Here is a 22,611-nt window from a genome sequence, read left to right as displayed (position 1 = left end):
ATCCTGAAAGCTAAATTAGGTAATTTAGCAAGAGTCTGCCATAGATGAACTCTTGGGTGGTATCCAGTGTGCCTATCCCAGGGCCTAAGAAAGAGGCAGAACCCCAGAGTTTCAATATATAAATGAGATCAGGTAATACTTCAAGAAAACAGGAGAAATTGCCCTCAGAGTTGACAGTCTAGTAGAGAGATAGCATATAACATGTCTTCCACTAAAGAAAAGTTTACTGAAGAACTGGAAGTTTTTATTTGAAAATTAATGAACTGGGTTCTATAAAGTATTATTAGGTGTTGTTTGAAAAGGGTTCCATGATCAATTAATTGGAGAAACACTGCGATATATGCTTCCCTTTTGGAGATTCACAGTGCACATTAGGATACTGAAGGCTCTATAAGTCCTGTAGTAAAATAAGATATTGGATTTTGCTTGACACCATATTTCCCAAACTCATTTGACCATGGAACCCCTTTTTTTCTCAGAATTTTTACAATTTTGGAAATGCTGAATTAAAGTGGGGAAAAACAGGCCTAAATAAGGAACCAGGAAGATAGCTTTGGGAGTCAGAGATTCCCAAAAGGCAGAACAGTATACATAAGTAGGCAGAAAATGAGCCAGGAAGGAGAAAGGCTAGGTGATGATCACTTAATTCCTTTACAAAAAGACCAAGTCCTCTGTAAAAGTGCAAGGAAAAAGTTATCACCAGAAATGTATGGAGATTCGAAAGCCATCCCACTTCTCTCTTATCAGAGCTAATTTCTAAGCTGTCCCTAGTTATTTTCAATTTCTCCAGCCATAAGAAATCCTGGGTCAGAAAACACCTCCAGAACAATTCTAAAATGCTCTGAAATAAATTCAACACAGTTCTCAGAATTTTCTCCATGATTCCTTTCTGTGATCTTCACTAGCGTTTCCTCTAGCTCTCAGAAATTAATCGGCTGAAATAAGTACTTATTTGATGTTGCATGGTTAGGGTTCTTTGTGAGTTGTTTTTTCCTAGATAGATTTGAGCTGTTGTCAAATATCTAGTGTTCCTGTGAATTTTTTTTAATAAATTTATTTATTTATTTATTTATTTATTTATTTATTTATTTATTTATATTTTTGGCTGTGTTGGGTCTTCATTGCTGCACGCAGGCTTTCTGTAGTTGCTACGAGCAGGGGCTACTCTTCGTTTAGTGCACGGGCTTCTCATTGCGGTGGCTTCTCTTTGTTGCAGAGCACGGGCTCTAGGTGCGCGGGCTTCCGTAGCTGTGGCACACAGGCTCAGTAGTTGTGGCTCGCGGGCTCTAGAGCACAGGCTCAGTAGTTGTGGCATACAGGCTTAGTTGCTCCATGGCATGTGGGATCTTCCCAGACCAGGGCTCGAACCCGTGTCCCCTGCATTGGCAGGCAGATTCTCAACCACTGCGCCACCAAGGAAGCCCTGGCCGGAGGATTCTTAACCACTGCGCCACCAGGGAAGCCCCTGTGAATTTTATATCGATCTCTCCCTAATCCAAAGTTAATATCTACAATTTGTGGCTCAGATTGAATTTTTTGTACATTTATTTTTCCTTCTTCAATCAGAACTTCAAAATTAGTTTTATGTATATCTACCTACAACATAGAACAAACCTCATCATTAGTAGTGAACATTAGAAGCACTCCCTTTGAGATCAAGAATAAGAACAGGAAGGCTTCTGTTACTACTCCTGTTTAATTTTGTTCTGGAGGTCCTAGCCAATGCAATAAGAAAAAGAGGGAGAAAGGGAAATGAAGATTGAAAAGAAATAAACTGTTATTTGCCAATAATAATACTAAAATGTTTACAGATAACACAGATAATGTCTACATTGGAACTGTTCAAACTATAAGACATAAGACTATAAGACACATTATGCCAATATCAATTGCATCAATCAATCAGAAAATATTTTGTGGAAAAGACAACCTTTTAGATACCAAAAAAAAAAAAAAAAATTTAGGAATAAACTTAACAAAAGAGAAGCATGCTTTATATGGAAAAATTATTACATTCTATTAAAGGACATAAAAGAAGATTTAAACAAAAACAGATATACCATGTTTATAAATGGGGACATGCAAAATTTTCATTTCCTTCCCAAACTAATATATAAATTCATTGAAATTCCAACCAAAATCCCTATAGGATTCTTCAAAGGACATGACAGGCTTATCTTTTTTTTTTTTTTAAATGTAAGTGTCTTATTTATTTATTATTTTTTTAATAGTAATCTTTTATTTAGTTAGTTATTTTTATATTTATTTTTGGCTGTGTTGGGTCTTCGTTTCTGTGCGAGGGCTTTCTCCAGTTGCGGCAAGCGGGGGCCACTCTTCATCGCGGTGCGCGGGCCTCTTCACTATCGCGGCCTCTCTTCTTGTGGAGCACAGGCTCCAGACGCGCAGGTTCAGTAGTTGTGGCTCACGGGCCTAGTTGCTCCGCGGCATGTGGGATCTTCCCAGAACCAGGGCTCGAACCTGTGTCCCCTGCATTAGCAGGCAGATTCTCAACCACTGCGCCACCAGGGAAGCCCCATGACAGGCTTATCTTAAAATTCATATGGAAGATAAAGGCTAAGAAGAGCCAAGACATTCCTGAAGAAGAATGAGGAAGGGAGACTTAACTTTACAATCATCAAGATTTACAAAAAAAGTGATGAGAACTAAACTATTACAGTAGTGATGCTGGGAAAGACAAATAAATGTAAGAAGGGGACAATAAAGAAAGCCCAGAAGCAGACCCACACATACCAGAGAAATGAATCTATGACAATAAATGCTGCTGCCACAATTAGCCATCCACGTGGAAAAAAATTGTAGATCTCTACCTTATACCATATGCCAAAATCAATTATAGATTGATTAAATATATAATTGGGAAAAGCAAACTTTAACACTTTTAGAATATCTTTATAACCTTAGGATAGCAAAGAATTTCTTAAGCAAGATACCAAAAATACAAACTACAAAGAAAAAAACTGGCAAATTCTATATATAAACATAAAAACCTCTGTCCTGAAAAAGCACCTGAAAAATTTCGATAGACAAGGTGTAAAATGGGAAAATATATTTGAATACCTATAACTGACAAAGTATTACTATCCAGAGTATGTTAAAATGCCTACAAGTTATTAGAAGAAAAACACCCACTAGAAAAATGGTCAAAAGATATGAACAATTTACAGAAGATAAAACTCAAATGGCTAATGGAAAGATGCACAACCTTACCAAAAAGCAGAGAAATTCCATTTAAAACTACAATTTCATAGGCATTAGACTAGCAAAAATTAAAGAACTGGACAATTCTAAGTATTGGTAAGATTCCTGTTGAACAACGGAAATTCTCAAACAGTGTTGGTGGCAGTATAAATAGGTGCAACCACTTTGAAGAGCTGTGGGACAATATCTAGTAAAGTTGAAGAAATTCATATCTGGTTCTGGTTCTGGCAAGCTGGAAGTCTAAACTAACTTGAAGTCCTCCTAATATAAGTATTTATAATTTAATTTTTTAATGAAATTCATAATTGAGCTGGCAATAAAAAAGGGAGAGCCTTATGTATCAAAACAAGAGGGATTTGTAAGCTAGAACCATAAACAACTTGCCTAAACTAATACGTGGCAAAATAGAAAGTCTGAATGGTTCTATAACCATTAAAGAAACTGAATCAGTACTAGAGTTAAAAATCTTGTTACCAAAAAAAGTCAGCATCAGAAGATCTTATTGGAAGATTCTATCAACCTTTCAAAGAACAGATCAATCCAATTTTATGTGAACTCTTTCAGAGAAAAGAAGTAGCAGGAACAATCTTCAACTTAGCTCGTAATATAACCATACACCCAATCCCATATCTATCATGGTATAACCATGACCAAAACCAGTTGAGGAAGGTATCACGCTCATAAAGATGGATATAAGAATCTTAAAATATTATTAAGCCAAATCTAGCAGTGCATACAAAAGATAATCCATCATAAACAAGATGACTTTATCCCAGAAATTCAAGGGTGCCTTAATATTAAGACATTAATAGATTAAATGACAGAATAAATAGAACAAAGGAATGAATCTAATAAAGGATGGGCAAGACCTTTACAGAGAAAAAAATTTTAATATATGAAAATACATTAAAGAAGACTTAAATAAATGGAAAAACTACACCATGTTCACGGACAGGAAGACTCAATATCATACAAAATGTCAGTACTCTACAAATTGATCGTATATTCTATGCAACAGCAATGGGTTTGCAAGAAACATGACAAGCTAATTCTAAAGTTGATATGGAAAAGCAAAGACCCACAGACAGCCAAGATATTTTTGAAGAATAAGGAAAGGGAAACTGCCCTACCAGATAACAAGAATTATTATGAAGCTATAATAGTTAAGCCAGAGTGATAGTGATGCTGGGAAACCAATGGATAAGAGTAGTGCACCCAGAAACACAATCACAAATGTATAAGAACTTCATCTATGACAAAGGTTGCATTGTAGGTCACTGGGAAATGGTCTATAAAACACATGATGTCAGGACAGTTAGTTATCCACATGGTAGAATCTCTACTTCCTACCACACACAAAATTTAAGTTCAGTTGAATTACAGATTAAATGTGAAAGATAAAACTTTAAAACTTTTAGAAGAATATAGAGAAAAATATCTTTATGATCTCAGGACAAGAAAAGATTTCTTTAGCAGGATGAAAAAATGCTCTATTCATAAAACATTGATAAGCATGACAACGTTAAAATTAAGAACTTCTAACAAAAAAGATATCTTAAAGAAAATAAAGACAAATTAGAAACTAAGAGAAGAAACAGGTGTCCCAGGAACCAAAAATATTTGAAAAAAATGTTGAATTATCTCATTATCCAAATTCTAGCTAACTTTTATATGAAAATCAAGAATGAAATAGATTCTGAAAACTAGGTATTCTTCATTATTTGAACTCTGGTTATCTGAATTCAGAAACTTCATAAATTCTGGTAGCAAGGAATGTCTATTTGTAACATATGCAATCAACCAAAGATTAATATCTAGAATATTTAAAGAGCTAATTCCTACATAACAATAAGAAAAAGACATAATCCAATGGTATAACTAGAATTTTATAGAAGAAAATATCCTAATTGTGAATAAACATATGAAAAGATACTCAATCTCATTAAAATCAGAAAAATTCACATTAAGACCACAAAGAGTAACCCCTTTACACTCACCAGATGGGCAAAATCTAAGTTTGGCAAGACCAGTTACCAGTGAAGATAGGAATTCTGTGCACTGCTGGGAGGAGTACAATTGGGTACAGCCACTTTGAAAAACACTCTGCCACTATCTTGCAAAACTGTACATGCGCATTCCCTACAAACCAGAAATTCCAATACTAGACACTGTATATCCCCTGTTGAAAATCTCGTACCTATACACCAGGAGACATGTTGTGAAAACGTCCATAGCAGCATCATTCAGAACAACAAAAACTGGAAATAATCAATTATTCAGCAGCAGAACAGATAAGTAAATTGTGCTATAATTATATAATTGCATATTTTAACACGCTTATTGAGAAATAGTTCACATACCATACAATTCACCCATATAAAATGTTTCACATTCACATTGCATTATTAGTTTTTTAACCACTTTAACCATTTTTAAGTATACAATTTAGTGGCACAAAATACCATTCACAATGTGGTACCACCATCCCAACACTGTCTATCTCCAAAACATTTTCATCACTCCAAACAGAAACTATAAACACTAAGCAGTGACTTCCGATTCCTACTTCCCACAGCCCCTGGTAACCTCTAATCTACTTTCTATCTCTATGAATTTGCCTATTCTAGACATTTCTTACAAAAAGAAACTTACAATATTTGTCCTTTGTGTATGGTTTGTTTCACTTAACATAATGTCCTCAAGGTTCATCTATGTTGTAGCACGTGTCAGAACTTCATTCCTTTTTATGGTTGAATAATACTTCATTGTATGGATATATCACATTTTGTTTGTCCATTCATCGGCTGATGGATACTTGTTGGGTTGTTTCCATGTTTTGGCAATTGTAAATAATACTGCAGTAAACACTGGCATGTAAGTATCTGTTCAAGTCCTTACTTTAGATTTCTTTAGAGAGATACCTAGGACTGAAATTGCTGGGTCATATGTTTAGCTTTTTGAGAAACCACCAAACTGTTTTCCATAGCATCTGCACCGTTTCACATTCCCACTTGCAGCAATGTATGCAGGTTCCAATTTCTCCACATCTTTGCCAACAAATATTTTTCCCAGTCTGTGGCTTGCCTTTTCATTCTTTTAACAGTGTCTTTCTCAGAGCAGTTTTCAACTTTCATAAAGCCCAACTTATCAATTTTTTCTTTCCCGAATCTGCTTCTGGTGTTGTATCTAAAAAGTCATCATCAAATCCAAAGTCACCTGGATTTTGTCCTATGTTATTTCCTGTAAGTCTTATAGTTTTGTGTTTTGAAGTCAGGTCTATGATCCATCTTCAGTTAATATTTATGAATGGTGAGAATTCTGTGTTTAGATTTATTCTTTTGCGTGTGGATGTCCAGTTGCTAAGCACCACTGGTTGAAAAGACTATCCTTTCTCTATTGAATTGTCTTTGCTTCTTTGTCAAAGATAAGTTAACTGTATTTGCATGAGTCTATTTCTGGGCTCTCTATTCTGTTTCATTGATCTATTTGTCTATTTTTTCACTAATACCACACTGTCATGATTACTGTAGCTTTATAGTAAGTCTTGAAATTTGGTAGTGTAAGTCCTTTGACTTTGTTCTTCCTCTTCAGTATTGTATGACTAGTCTGGGTCCTTTACCTTTCCATATAAACTTTGGAATTAGTTGGTTGATATCTACAAAATAACTTGTTGATTTTGATTGGGATTGCCCTGAATCTATAGGTCAAGTTGGGAAGAAATGGCATCCTAACAACACTGAGTTTTTCTCTCTATAAACATGAAATATCTCACCATTTAAATTTTCTTTGACTCCTTTCATCAGAGCTTGTCGTTTCCCTCATATAGATACATATACCTAAGTATTCTTTTTCTTTCTTTCTTCCTTTTTTTGGTACTAAAATAAATGATATTGTGTTCTTAATTTACAATTACAGGAAAGCAATTGCCTTTGTCTATTGACCTTGTAACTTAACAACCTTGCTATAATCACTTATTAGTTCCAAAAGGTTTTTAAAATAATTCTTTGGGATTTTCTACATAGACAATCATGTCATCTATGAACAAAGACTTTCATTTCTTCCTTCCCAATCTGTATATACCTTCCCTCCCCTTCTAGTCTCGCTGCACTAACTAGGATTTTCAGTATGATGTTGAATAGGAATAATGAGAGGAGATATCCTTGCTTTGTTTCTGATCTTAGGGGGAAAGCATCCAGTTTCTCACCATTAAGTATGTCAGCTGTAGTTTTTATATATCTTCTTTATCATATCGAGGACGATCCCCTCTATTTCTAGTTTTCTGCGTGCTTTCTATCATGAATGAATGTTGGATTTTGTCAAATGCCTTTTCTATATCTATTGATATGATCATATAAGTTTTTTCTTCTTTAGCCTGCGGATGTGATGGATTAATTGATTTTTTAAATGGTGAACCAGCCTTGCATACCTGGAATAAACCCCACTTGCTAGTAATGTAAGATCCTTTTAATGCATTGCTGAACTCAATTTATTAATATTTTGTTGAAGACTTTTGCATCTATTTTCATGAGAGATACTGACCTTTAATTTTTCTTTCTTGTAATATCTTTGTCTGGTATTGGTATTAGGGTAATACTGGCCTCATAGAATGAGTTAGGAAGTGTTCCTCTGCTTCTATTTTCTGGAAGAGATTATAGAGAATTGGTATCATTTCTTCCTTAAATTCTTGGTAGAATTCACGAGTGAAACCATCTCAACCATAGTAAAGATAATAAGGATTATAGCAAAAATAAATGAAATGGAGACTAGAAAAACAATAGAGAAAATCAACAAAACCAAAAGTTGGTTCTTTGAAAAGATCAACAAAATTGACAAACCTTTAGGTAGACTGACCAAGAAAAAAAGAAAGAGATGCATATACTAAAATTAGGAATGAAGGAGGGAACATCTCCTAGATCTTCATATCTCTACTGATATTACAGAAAGAAAAAGGATAATAAAGAAATATTATGAACAACTGTTTGCCAACAAACAAGGTAACTTAGATGAAATGGATAAATTCCTAGAAAGACACAAACTAACAAAACTGACTCAAGAAGAAATACATAATCTGAATTCAACCAAAAAGACTGAATTAGTAAATTTTAAATTTCCAACAAAAAAAGCCAAGGCCCAGATGGTTTCATTGGTAAATTCTACCAAACATTTAAAGAATTTAAAGAATTAATACCAGTCCTTCATAAATGCTTCCCAAAATTAGAAGAGGAAGCGACACTTCCTAACTCATTCTATAAGGCTAGTATTACTCTGATACCAAAACTAGTCAAAGCATCAAAAGATAAGAAAACTACTGACCAATATTTCCTATGAATATGGACACAAAAGGTTTTCAACAAAATACTAGCAAACCAATTCCAACGATATATAAAGAGGATTATACACCATGACCAAGTAGGATTTATCTCAGGAATGAATAGTTAATTTAAGATCTGAAAATAAATGTAATACACCATATTAATAGAATAAATGAAAAAACCTACATGATCATCTTAACAGACACGGAAAAAGTCTTTGGTGCAATCTAACACCCTTTCATGATAAAAGCATTGAACAAAGTAGGAATAGACAGGAACCTCTTCAAACTGATAAATGGTGTTTACCAAAGGATACCATAAAGAAATTAGAAAAAAGAACAACCCACAGAATGGGAGAAAATATGTGCAAATAATATGTCTGATAAGGAATTTATAATCAGAACACATAAAAAACATTTATAGATCAATAATAAAAAGACAAATAGCCCAATTAAAAAGTAGGCAAAAGATTTTTAAATTTTTATTTATGTATTTATTTTTGGCTGCATTGGATCTTTGTTGCTGTGCGCGGGCTTTCTCTAGTTGCGGCGAGCGGGCGCTACTCTTCACTGCGGTGCGCGGGCTTCTCTTTGCGGTGGCTTCTCTTGTTGCAGAGCACGGGCTCTAGGTGCGCGGGCTTCAGTAGTTGTGGCTCACAGGCTCTAGAGCGCAGGCTCAGTAGTTGTGGCGCACGGGCTTAGCTGCTCTGCGGCATGTGGGATCTTCCCGGACCAGGGCTCGAACCCGTGTCCCCTGCCTTGGCAGGCAGATTCTCAACCACTGCGCTACCAGGGAAGCCCAGAATTGTACGCTTTAAGAGGGTAAATTTATGGTATGTGAAATATATCTCAGGGAAGCTGTATTTTAAAAATACAGAAATTATTTAGCCACAAAAAAGAATGAAATCTTGCCATTTGCGACAACATGGATGGACCTTGAGAGCATTATGCTTAGTGAAATAAGTCAGATGAGAAAGACAAGTACTGTGTGATCTCAGTTACATGTGGAATCTAAAACAAAAACAAAAACAAAAACCAAGTTTGTAGATACAGAGAACAGACCAGTGGTTGCCAGAGGCAAGGAGTGGGGAGTGGGTGAAATGGGCGTAGAGGGTCAAAAGATACAAACTTACAGTTATAAAATAAATCAGTCATGGGGATGTAATGTACAGCATGTGACTATAGTTAATAATACGGTATTGCATATTTGAAAGTTGTTAAGAGAATAGATCTTAAAAAGTTCTCATCACATGGAAGGGGGTCAAAAGGTACCAAAAAAAAAAATGCAGAGAGAATGGTTTAATAAAGTTCCATTACTCAGCTTCAACATTATCAACTCATGGGCTATCTTGTTTCATCGATACCTCCACCCTGCCACTCTACCACTACTCTCATGCTGGATTATTTGAAAAGCAAATCCCAGATATTATTTCTTCTGTAACTATTCAGTATTTTTTCAGTAATATTCAGTAGTATCTTTCCAAAAGATGACTCTTTTTTAAAAAATAACACGATACCATTATCACATCCAAACAGTTTTAAAATAATACCCTAATATAATCAAATATTCTGTGTTCACATTCCCCCCAGTTGTCTCATAAATGTAATTTTTTTTAATGGCTGCTTTGTTCAAATCAAGATCAACACACTACATTTGGTTATTTGCCTCTTCTATTTCTGTGTATCTATAAGCTCTCTTTCCTTTATTTTTCTTGCAATTTATTGAAGAACTGGGTTGTCATGTAGAGTTTCCCACATTCTGGAATTTGTTGCTTGCATCACTGTGGTGTCATTTAATATGATCACTATTATATAGTGATTCACTTTCAGATGCAGCACCAGGGCTGTTATAGTGTTATTTATTACACTATAAATAAGCTAATTCATAGTTCATCAAGATAGTCACCACTCCTTTAGTGCTTACTAGGCACCATATCCTTTGTAGCATACTTGACACAAATTATCCCATTTCATCTTCATAACAACCTCATGTGGTAAGTATTATTATCCCCAGCTTAGAGATGAAGAAAATGAGGCTTAGAAAGGTTAAAGAAACTTGGCCACAGTCAAGCAAGCAGTAAACATATGGGTTCGACCCAGGTCTGTCTGGATTGGAAACCACAGTTTAACCATAGTTAAAATGCATACTTCTATCCATTATGTGATAATATCCCTATCCTTTTCCTGGGTTGTGGTTGTTGTTTGTTTTTATTAACTCTGGGAAGTAGTCCTTCAGTCCATCCAAAGAACTTACTTTCACATTTCATCTGCAACACTTAGGATTCTTTCAGTTTCAAGTAACAGAAAACTCCATCTCAAATGGGCTCAACAATAAGGATATTTATTATCTCATATAATAATAAATCCAGAAGTAGGGCAGCACCAGGGCTAATTGGTTTACTGACTCAACAACAACATCACAGACCCAAGTTCATTCTATCTCTTTACTCTGCCATCATCAGTGTGTTGGCTTTGTCTTAAGGCTGGATCCCCTAAGATGGCTATTCCAGTTTGAGGTAACACGGCCAGGTGCAACAACATCCCATGGAGATGGTGGCATGTTTCCCTGTACGCCTCTATTTAAGAGCAAGAAAACCTTTCCTAGAAGGACTTCAGCTGACCCCTCCTCAGGCCTCACTGGTCAGAACTGGGTCACATGCCCATCCTTAATCTCTCAGTGGCCAGTCAAGAGGACTGTATTCCCCTTGCCCATGATAGGTTGGTATGGGATGGTAATAGGGTCAGGTTCCCTAGTGGGTGAACACCTTTACAGGCTTCTGCAAAGAAGAAGGAAAAGGGGGGAATGGATGTTGAGTAGGCAAGCAACAGTATCTACTATGTGTTCCAAATGATGTATGCTACATATTCCACTGCGAATTTACTGTCGACGTATCACCCTCCTCATTGCATGAAGAGGCTAGACAAGATGATCTGTCAGGTCCCTCCCAGCTCTAGGAGTTGTGTTTCAATTTTACATTTTCATATAAATGGGACTGGGACTGTTGGATAGCTCTTGTATCTCTGCTTTGGCTGCCACCTACGACTTTAACCTAAGAAATCATTTCTATGCCTGCTTCCGTTCACAATCTTCATCTGAAGCAGTGCTCCATTCATTTCATCACATGCAGACGTTTTCCTTTCAGGGAATCACAAGGAAGCCAATGAGAAAGATAGTACACCACTAAGTATCTTTGCTATATCAAACCTTTGCTATACTTTCTTCAAATCTGAATAAAATTGCTTTATTATTTTCAGCTTATGCCTACCATCAGCTTTCTCCAAGGAAGCTACTGTAAGCAGTCCTATTCTTATTTAACAGAAAGCTATAATTTGTGGCAAATGTACAACATAAAAAAGTCAAAGTCAAAGACATCTGGTCTGTTACATAGGATATTTGGAATAACAAACGTATAGTAAAACTTGGGAATGTGATTTAAATTGATTTGGTCACACTTCCATTTAAGTTCACTCCTTCCCTCTCAGATTAGTCATTCTGGTGAGGAGGTTAAAACTGTAGTCCATTACTATAGTGTTGATAGTGGAAACGACACTGGTATCTCAATCAGCAGCTACTGTATGCCATTGTTCATCTTTATAGTTCCAAGAACCTTTGAGAATTAACTTTATTTTCTGATTCAGCCCTCTTGCTGGGGAAGGTATGGCCCTGTTTTGAAATGTACAAAGGAAAGAGAGTGCTGTGAGTGCCTCTTTGGGGAAGGTCAGGGCTGAAGGAGAGAAGATAGGCTTAATGACCAGCTGGATGACCGAATAACTCATATCACCTCCCTGTGTCTCTTAGAACTCTAACTGAAGAAAATCCTCACTCTGCCTCTTACAGGGTTGTTGCAAAAATCAAGCGAGAACATGGATAGGAAAGTACTTCCACAAATGCAAAGTGATGCTACTATTTTCAAACATGGAATTCTCTGCGGCACTTTTTTTTTTGGTCACATGATTACTGCACAGGTCATGCCAGATTATGATACTGTTTCACCTCCATTCACCCTTTGCCTATTTCAGAGATTATGCCAGCAATGGTGCGTCCATCTCTTTGGTTCATTTTCCTTCCACCACATCTGGAAGATGCAAATCCCACCATAATGAGAAATATTGCACTGAAAATATGCAGCAAGGGTTCAAAAAGGAGAGATATCACATCTGATTAGAAAACGTTTCTGGAAGGTAATCCTATTATGCCATATATTTTCATAATTCCAATCTTTGTCCAATGTCACCCCACTCCACTTCATGCTTCAGAGACCAGACAGTATTTTCTCTATCTTTGTAGTTCCCAAGAACCTGGCATAGAGGACACATCACAGTTTACATTCCGGATGAAGTGAGCCTGCTAAACGGCTGACAATAGCAAACCCGGCGGGTTGTAACATTTATTTATCTAGACCAACGATGTCGACTATCTTTAGCTTAGCATTATACGTAGGGCTTTCGAGGCCGGAAGTGTGCCCGGCTCTCCCTTGCAACTCCCGAGGAAGGAACATTTATGGAGTATGTGCTAAGTGCCAGACACAGGTGCTTTCACCTATGCACCTAAAATGCGTTTAGTCCTCACAACATGTCTTCAAGCTTTAAGCCTACCTTACAGATAAGGATGCTAAGGCACAGAGAGGCTAAATTAGCCAGCCTCTCCTCTAGTGACGCCACTGCGTGTGCGTCGGCTCTCGAACATTCTCACCCACAAACTTTAGATCGGCCTCGCTACACGCCACCTCCCTACCCCCAGGCATGTACCCCAGCTACTCCTCCCCACGCCCCACCCTAGGCCGGCGTAAAGCCAATAAAGCCAATAAAGCCTAGGGCAGGCCTGCCCTGTCTCTGACCCGGTGTTAACAAGGCTTCCACTTAAAGATGCTCACTCACCCAACAGCTCTTCACAAGCTTGGAGAGCCTTTGCCACCCACCCTATCCGTAGCCCCGAGCTTCTCCAAAGAGCCCGCACAGCTTGGTCCCAAGGCTGAGGTCCTCCTCGCCTGCACAGCGGTTACGGGGTCGGGACGCAGATTCCGGGCGAGGACACCTTCAGGGGAGGGGTGAGGAAGCCCGGGGTGGCAGCCACGGGGCAGGGGGTCCCGCCTCCTCGCGGCCGCCGCACGCCGCCTCGAACTACGCTTCCCAGCCTGCTCCGCAGCAGCCGCGCGCCCCGGCGCCGCGCCCGGCCGGGAGCCGCCTGTTGATTGCCGCGCTCGCCCCGGCCACGGCGCCGCCCTGCTCGCCGGCCCCTCTACCTCGGGGCAGACGGACTGACGGCCAGCACCGCCGGCTCCGGGATGGGCACGCTGACGGGTGAGCGCGCCGGGGGGTGTGTGGGGGCCCGCCCGGGCGAGGCGCGGTCTGCAGCCCCCGGCCCGCAGCGTGGGGCGGCCGCGCCCTCCCTGCCCTCGGGAGGATGCTCCGCGGCGTCGGCGCTCGGCCGGGCGGGCGCTCGAGGCCGGGGCCGCCTCTGGCCTCCTCGGCTCGACGGGCGGTGCGGAGGAGAGGGCGGCGCGGGCCGGAGGCGCCCGGCGGGTGTGGGTCCCACGCCCTGCACTGCGGCTCCGCAGTCTCTGCAGCCCCCGGGCCGCCGCAGTGAGGGCGCGGTCTCTGTCCTCCCTGAGCTGCGGGGCCGGGTTTTTCCACGCTGGGCTTTGTTCCCCATTTTATCCTCTCCTGTTAACGTTTGACAAGCTCCTGGAGCCTAATGCTGTCACTGCAGCGTTAGAGCAGGCGACGGGGAAGGGTAGACTCCGGCTGGAGCTGTCACCCGCAGGGCGTTTCAGCCTCCGAGAAAGCAGCGTTCCGAGAGCGGCCTGATGCAGGTCCTCGGGACTCATTTTTTTTCTGGTTAAAGTAGTGGTAGCATGTGCTCCTTTGAGTCTTCCTAAATTTTCCCTGTTGACCTGCAGAAATGAAAATTGCTTTTTAATAATAATAATAATAATAATAATGGCTCCTAAAGGGAATTTTTATTTAACGTATTCAGAGGTGGGAAGGTGATGCGGGCAAAATGCAAATTAGCAATGAAGGAGGCTGTGAATGCTACGGGCTTCCTCTTGCCTACTAAACATCTGAATCACCAGGTCCTTGGGAAGGGAATGAAAAGACAATCGGAGAAGGTATTTACAAAACCCTTTTCCAGCTCTACCACTAAGGAGCTGAGGGACCCTGGACAAGTCCCTTCACCTCTCTTATCCTCTTTCTCCATGGTAAAACGGGGCATGCGGGTTACATGATTTCTAAACCTCTGTTCTTCCAAGACTCTCATTATCAGGGAACTGAGGAGATGAGGGGTGCTGGTGTTCAACACCATTACAAAAACCTGATTGTGACAGAACAAGCAGCTTTACCTAGTGAGGAGGAAAGATTTTTCAGGGTTTAGGCAACCTGATTTCTTAAAAAATAAAACCAATTTCCTCTATCTACTCTCTGCAGTCTAACCCAGTAAATATGCATTACAACTTTTATTTTTTGTAAATTACTATAAATTGGTAGACAGCAACAGGCTGTGGATGTTCCGTGTTTGTTTTTAATTTGCTGAAGGTGAAGTGATGGGATCAGCAGGTAAAGGGAGAAGCAAATGGCTCCCCCGTGCTGGGCAGAGCAGTCAGATGTGGAGGAGTCAAGGAGGAGGGGAGGAAACCGCAGCAAAAAGTAAGCAGAGAGTACAGACACTGAGGATAGAGAGGATGGGTACTGATGGGTCATTGTTTGAATAATAAATACACAATAGAAGGAATGAGAGAACCAGAAAACCAGTGCTATGCAACCCTAATGTAACTGATTCAGGCAAGGATTCATCCAGGGGTACAAAACCTTTGAGCAAAAGGTTGGGGAACAGGATTTTCACATCTTTTCAAAGTATCTCGGCACAGATTACCTAGGGAAAATGTGTCCTTATAATGGAGAGGTGAGGAAGTCATCACCTTAGCTGAATGATCAAGCTTACCAACACCTATCATGCATCTCTTGCTGGGATGCAATAAGAAGGTCATAACTTCACGTGTGTGGTGTTCCTCCCCAAAAGACGGTGGGAATGGGATACTGTAGATTAAAATATTCAAGTGATAACCAATCAGGATGTGTGAACTTTGTATCCTAGATTAGAAAAAATAAATTAAAAATAGCTATAAATGATGAGTTGGGGACAATTGGAGAGATTTGAATATGGACTGCATATTAGATAATATTATGGAATTACTTTTCATTTTCTTAGGTGCAGTGGTGGTACTGTGGTCATGTAGGACACTGTCTTTTTCTTTTGAGACGTGGGTATTTGAGGCACAGTGTCATGATGTCTGCAACTTTCAGCGGGTTCAGGGTGGAGGGGGATTAGAAGAGTTGGGGAGGATGCTCGAGAATGCAGCAAAATGATGACAGCTGGTGAATTAAAGAGAGTTGTATACAGGTGTTTATTGTACTATTTTACGTTTTCTGTAGATTTGAACTTTTTAAATAAAAATTGAGGTGATCAATAAAATAGATAAGTAAACAAAGGAAAGGATTGTAGAGGACAGCGTGGTTAGTGACAGAAAAAAGCAGTGGATCTGCGGGGGACTCACAGTGAGTCTGTGGCTTCAGGTTCCCAAGATTTAAATCCTATTGGAGGTGTGAGTTGGGTCAGGGGAAGTTCTCTTTTTTGGTTTCTCTTGGCTACTATGAATCATTTATTCTTAAGACATCTCATCCCCTAACTCCAACCTTAAAGTATTAATAATTCCCAAACCTTAGAAATTCTAGCCCTACCCAAGAACCATTCTGAAAGTGCTATCCCTTTCCTCTCTGAGTTCAAGATCTGCACCCATGTGGCTCAAAGAGGCTCATAGAAGGCAGATGCAGAAGAGAACTATTACCTATTACCAGACCAAGAAAACAGAACCAATTCTTAAGATAAAACACTTAATTTTATACAGAACCTTTTGCTGCAAGGATGTTTTTCCTATACCTGAAATATATATATATATGCTTTTATGTTCTGCCCCCCTGTTTTGGCATCAGGGCTACCCCATCTCTTTCCTGTGTGTCGCCAGTATTCCTGGGTTTCCCTGGTGACGGCTGAGTAGAGTAGGAATGAGAAGGTCAGCTCTAGGACTGTGGGTAATAGGAGCTCATGAAACGAGGTGCAAGGCCAGCCATGCCAAGCCAGGACATGAGGAGTAAGGAGCCAATCTGAGGCACCAGCCCAATGAAAGAACCAGGAGGCCTCTTGTCAGAGCAGTGGGAGGGGTCTTGAGGCTAGGGACCTGGGCTACTGTTCAGCCAGTGTATACAGGGTCAGCCATCCCTGTCGTTTATAGCTGACAACCATTCTTATAGGACAGTGCCCATTTCATACCAGTTAAATATTTTGCATATCATCTTGATAAGCAGTCATGAGTCAAGGTGCACATAGCACCTGTAAGTCATAACAAAGCTTTGATCAAAACCTAACTGGGATACAGCCAGAGAAGGAGAGAAGATAGGTGGGTCAAAGACGCATAAGCAGGCAGAAAAGACAAAAAGTAGAGAAACCATAGTGCCAGTCAAGAAGTGAGAAGCCCATAACTTCCTGAAGCCAAGATGAGGGGACATGGCTAGAACCAATAGGCAGTTGAAAACCAAAAAGACCCAGACACCCATGTGGAAGGCAAGGAGTTAGAAGTCAAGAAACAAGAACTCCTCAGAAAACAGAGAATAGGGCCAGACAAAGGGGTAGGGCAGCAGCAGGGAGTAGGACCTGCCAAGATAATTAGAAACCAGGTGGCAGTCTAGGCAGACAGTGAGACTTCCATGCTAGAGCCCTTCTGCCCCCGCCAGGAAGCTTCTTGGCAACTTCCTGCCCAGGTGGAAACCTATCTATACTTTGGCCAGCCTACCCATGGTGGCTTGCTACACCTGGCAGTGCTGACCCAGGGCTCCTATAGGGTGCTGCCTCTCCACGTTCAACAGATCGTGACAAGGTTAACGGAGGGAACCACCCTCTGAGATAAGTACTGCTCTTTGCCTGTTTTACAGAGGAAGGGACAGAGGCTTGGAGAGGTTGTCACTCGCACATGGATCTGTAACCATCAGTTCAAGGACTGGCTGACTCCAAGGCCCATGCTTTTTGTCTTCTGTGCTCTTCTGAACCTGGAGGGGGGTGGTTACTGGTGGGCACATTGTTTTAAAAGGAGACAGTTTTCAAGCACAGTTTGAGCTATGGCAACTTTTGCGTTGTAAGATTGGGAAGTTAAGAACAAATGGTCTCAGAGACAAACTCTTCATTCTGGTAAGATCTGTTCCTCATTCCCCATTCAGCTTGCCCCTTCCAATTGCCTTCTCATATTTTTTGCCTGAAATTCCTCCTTATCACACCCCATTCTCTGTCCTGCATCTCCTGCAGATATTTCCCAGGATATGGCAGGAGCCATTTGGTTATTTAAAAAAAAACAGACTTGAATGGGCCATCTTCAGATAGCTAGATTCCAAAACACAGGATGTGTTTTGTACACGTCTTTGTATTTTCCTGCAGCTAGAAAAGAATTAAATATATAGGATCAATTCCTGTTTTGTTGGAGGATATATCGATAAGCTGATTTTCTTGTAACTTACTAGTTTTAGAAAATGTAGGTTTGGCTCTTGTGCAAACTGGTTCGCTGATTGTTTAAAGATTACTATAAAATATTGACGATATATAATAAAGAATAATAACTTCTCACTTACTGACTGCCCCCCTTGGGACTAAATCATCATCAGTGCGGTGGAAGCCCAAGTCCTCCTTCCCCAATCAACTCCCCCTCCCCTTGCTATGTGGTGTCTGTCTTTTCCATGTGCAGTCCTTTGTAGCTTTCCCAGATATGTATGTATTCCAAAACAATTTATGGCACTGTTTTACCCATTTAAAAAACTTCTCACTAGGTTTTACAAGTATTTTTTTCTTACTCTTTTGTAAACATTGGTCTTTGGTTTGGATCAGATTTAATAAATAGGGCTGCTTGTTTTGGCTTTGGTTCTAATTGTGTGGGGAGGGAGGGCCAAATGCTGGGCACTTCGTGCTGTATCTGATTTTCCTCTTTCATGCCACAGTTATACAAATAAGGTAGCGGAAAGAGAAGCGAAGGAAACCACACTGCTTGTTTTCTTTCTCCGGGCTCGTATCTTTGGTAACAGGAAGAGTTATCAGAGGGCCCGAATCATCCTCCCTTCAGCTCAAGTCCTTGCTCCTCTTGTCCATTTTCTAACCGGTTGGTGTACATGCCCACCTGGACTCCTGGAAGCTCTGTTTGGCGCTTGCTTCACTGCAGTGTGCATATTAGTTTCTCGTTGCATGTTGAGAGCTTGCCATGGGACACACTCTGCTGGAGGTGAGGCTGCGGCAACTCTTTGGAAGCTTTCCGAAGAGGACAAATATGAACTCTGGGAGGCCTGGGTAGGGGCTAAAGTAGGCTAGCCATGAGCTAGAAATCTGTGATTTGACTTTAAAAGCTATGTGAATAATATATTCACATATATCTATATTTGTTATTAAAAATAAAACCAGCTTTCCCCCAAATCTTTATATCAGAGTTGTGCTCCCAGAGGATACACTGTTTTTTTCTCCTCTGGCTTTAATACTCCCGTGATGCACTGGCACAACATATGCAATTTGTTTTAACAGGTACTGTTACATAGTATTAACATGTTATTGTAACTACTTAATTAAAGTCTCTCTCACTGCCAAACTGTAAGCTTAGTTAGGGCACAAGACATCATCTGTTCTGTTCACCGCTTTTGTCCCAGCATTGGAAAAGGTGGGCTTTCAGTAGATATTTGTTGAATGTATATACAAGAAGCCCAGGAATATAAAGAATTATGACGTCATCCCTGTCCTCTACGAGTTGGTGGTGTAGTTGGAGAGAGAACCATTTATGTAGCATACATAAAAAATGAGAGAGAGATGAACACTCAACTGGTGACAAAGGCAACGAGATTTAGGAAACAGAGCAACTTCTGTGCGTTTAGGTGGCCTCAGAAAGTTCCGTGACAGGGTGCAGGCTGTGGATATGGTGGAATGATCTCTGGACCAACGGGTCACTTCACCTCTCTGAGCTCATTTCCTTCATTTGACATTTGTTGCACAATACTTGTTGGATGTCTTCTCTGGGTCAAGACCTGTGCTGAGAGCCAGGATTATAACAATGACTAAAACTGATACAGTCTCCACCCTCACAGAGCTTAGCAAGGAAGACAGAGATAAAACAAGCAATTGTAATAAAGTCAAGGAGAGGTCTGCATAAGGGGTGTGCCATAGGGTGGGGAGTGACTCAGACCTGCCTGGGGGTCTGAACATGGCCTCTCTGAGGAATTGAAGCTTACATTGAGACTGGAAGATGAGTTGGCTACCAGTCAGCCGGAGAAAGAGGGGGTAAGAGTGCTCTGAGCAGAGGAAACAACATAAGGCATGATCCAGGAGTTGGAAGTGGTCCAGGGGGCTGGAGCCAGGAGGAGATGGGGAGTGCAGTGCAGGATGAGGCTGATGAGGATGACAGAGGTCAGACTGTGAATTTGAACCTTACCCTCCAAGCAAAGGGAAGCCACTGGAGGATTTTAAGTAACTAGGGCAGAGTTGGTTAAAAAGATCACTTTGGCCGTTTGTATGGAGAATGGATGCAGATGGACTAAGGCTGGATGTGGCAGTGCAGGCAAGTGATGTAGGCGGATTCTCAACATGTTTAGGTATGGACCAGATTTGGTTATTGGTGGGCGGGGAGGAGACAAGGAAGAGAAGATGTCAAGGATGGCTCCCTGGTTTCTTGGCCAAATTCCTAAAATTGGAAATTCCAGTGGAGAAGCTATTTGGAAGGAAAGATGATGTGAATACTTCTGACATTTGAGCCTGATTCAGCGAAGTAGAGATGTTGGTTCGGCAATGGAAATATATGGACATAACCCTCAAGGAACAAAGTCTAGATCAAAGATATGGATTTGGGGGTCTTCAGGTAATGGATTATAATTAAAACTTTGGAGGGGATGAGTTTCCCCAGGGAAAGTGTACAGTGTAAGAAAAGAAATGCTAAGACAGGATCTTGTAACATGCCAGTATTTAAGGTAGAGGAAGAAGAATTGCCAAAAGAGACCAAGGAGTGATCAGAGAAGCAGGAGAAAAACCATCTGTGTTGCTGGACTGGATGATCGTTAAGGCCTCACTCAGCCCTGACGTTCTGTGGTCCTGCAGAGCTGGGATCTGAGCCAGGTCTCAAAAGCAGAGCACATGGATTGACCATGAGAATAGAGAAGGGCATTCCAAGTAATATTACTATATCAGCCAAGGTCCCAACAAGAAACAGAGGACACACTCAAACTGAATAATTTGAGGGAATTTTAATAAAGAGGCTATTTACAAAGTTGTAAGGAGGGTTTGAGGAATCCAACAAGGCAGAAATCTGGCACTAGCCACATAGGAACCCTTCACCACCCCCAGGCCTGAAGTCAGCAAGGGTGTAGGGGCAGCTGTGTAGAGGGGGCTTCCTGGTAGGCAATGTGGCCTTCTGGACCAACCTCCCTCTCCGCCTGCCCTCCATTTTCCTGCTAGTGCCTCCTGTTGGCCAAACAGAAGCCAGAGAGCAAGGGAGCCTTGATGCCGTGTAAATACAGCATCTTCCTAGGGTGCAGAGCAGGGTGGGAAGTGAATTGGGAGGGCAAACGAGATATCCAGAACAATTATCTTGGAAAACGGAAGTCTATGAATAAGAGAGTATATTAGTTTCCTGTTGCTGCTGTCACAAATGCAGGGGCCTAAAACAACACAAATTTATTATGGCACAGTTTTGGAGGTTGGAAGTCCAAAGCAGGTTTCTTTGGGCTAAAATCAGGGCATCAGCAGGGCTGCATTCCCTTCTGAAGGCTCTGAGGAGAATTCATTTCCAGGCCTTTTCCAGCTTCTAAAGGATGCACACATTTCTTGTCTCTCGGCCGCTTCCTCCATCTTCAAGGCCAGCAATTGCATCACTCTGTCCCTCTGCTTTGGTTATCACATCTCATTCTCTGACTCTTCTGCCTTCCTCTTCCATCTTTTAAGAGCCCTGTGATTACATTGCACCCACCCAGATAATCCAGGATAGTCTCCCTAGTTTAAGATCCTTGATTTAATCACACCCAGTCCCTTTTGCCATGTGAAATAACATATTCCCAGGTTCTGGGGATTAGCATGTGGACATCTTTAGGGGGCCATTATTCTGCCAACCACAGAGAGCGAATAAACAATTTTGGCTGGATTGGAGGGCTCCCTAGGAAAGTAATGAAGACAGAAAACAGAAAGTGCAGATCAAAGCCAAATAATAGGAGTTTGTGATGCTAGACTGTCTGAATTTCACTGTGTAGACAAGAGGGAGCCATTGTAAGTCCTTAATCAGGGAAGTGGCTTGTTAGCAGTGTGAAGAAAGATGATCTAACCATGGTGCTCTGGGTGGCTTGGAGGGAAGAATAGAATCCTTTCAAGATGCAATGAGAGTACTCCAGGTCTGAAAGAACAAAGATCTAAAGGAAGAGTGACAGGAAGGGATGGTGTGAAAAGTATTGTACAATAAGAATCCACAGGAGGTGGTAACCAACGAGACAGGGAAAGAAGGAAAAGAAACTCACGTGGTCTGAGTTTTGGCAGTGACTGACTGGTAGATTAATAGTATGATCCAGAAAACCAGGAGAGCAAGTCTGTTTCAGGGGAAGATAAGAAGTTGGGGTATGGTTGTAGAATCCTGGAATAGAACTGCAAATAGAATTTTATCAACTCTTAAGATACCATCAGTTGTAAAATGCACCAGTATTTTACATACCACCGAGAAGAAAAATGCTGCCAGTTAAAATGTGACCCTTCTTGGGAATTCCTTGGCGGTCCAGTGGTTAGGACTTGGCACTTTCACTGCCAGGGCCCAGGTTCAATCCCTGGTCGGGGAACTAAGATCCTGCAAACCACACAGTGTGGCCAAAAAGAAAAAAAAAAAGTGACCCTTCTTAAAAATATAATTTGTTTACTTTATTGAAGAACTGTTTTAGACTTACACATAGACTTTTTGAACTGACATTCAACAAATTGCACATATTTAAACCGATGCAATTTGATGAATTTTGACATATGCATGCACCTGTGAAGCCAT

General features: G+C 40.7%; 1 protein-coding gene across 2 annotated transcripts in view; it reads left to right on the top strand.

Annotated features, from left to right (window-relative positions):
- The first annotated feature begins 13,748 nt into the window (after positions 1–13,748).
- The window catches only part of TMOD2 (tropomodulin 2), a 45,751-nt gene continuing 36,888 nt past the window's right edge, over positions 13,749–22,611 (top strand). For both annotated transcript variants that reach the window (XM_059915539.1, XM_059915537.1), the window contains exon 1: positions 13,749–13,831. The gene's annotated coding sequence lies outside the window, so the exon portion shown is untranslated. The remainder of the gene's footprint in view (positions 13,832–22,611) is intronic.

This window comes from Balaenoptera ricei, chromosome 2, assembly GCF_028023285.1.
Source record: "Balaenoptera ricei isolate mBalRic1 chromosome 2, mBalRic1.hap2, whole genome shotgun sequence".
Lineage (NCBI taxonomy): Eukaryota > Metazoa > Chordata > Mammalia > Artiodactyla > Balaenopteridae > Balaenoptera > Balaenoptera ricei.
This window is presented reverse-complemented; position numbering and strand designations above follow the sequence as displayed.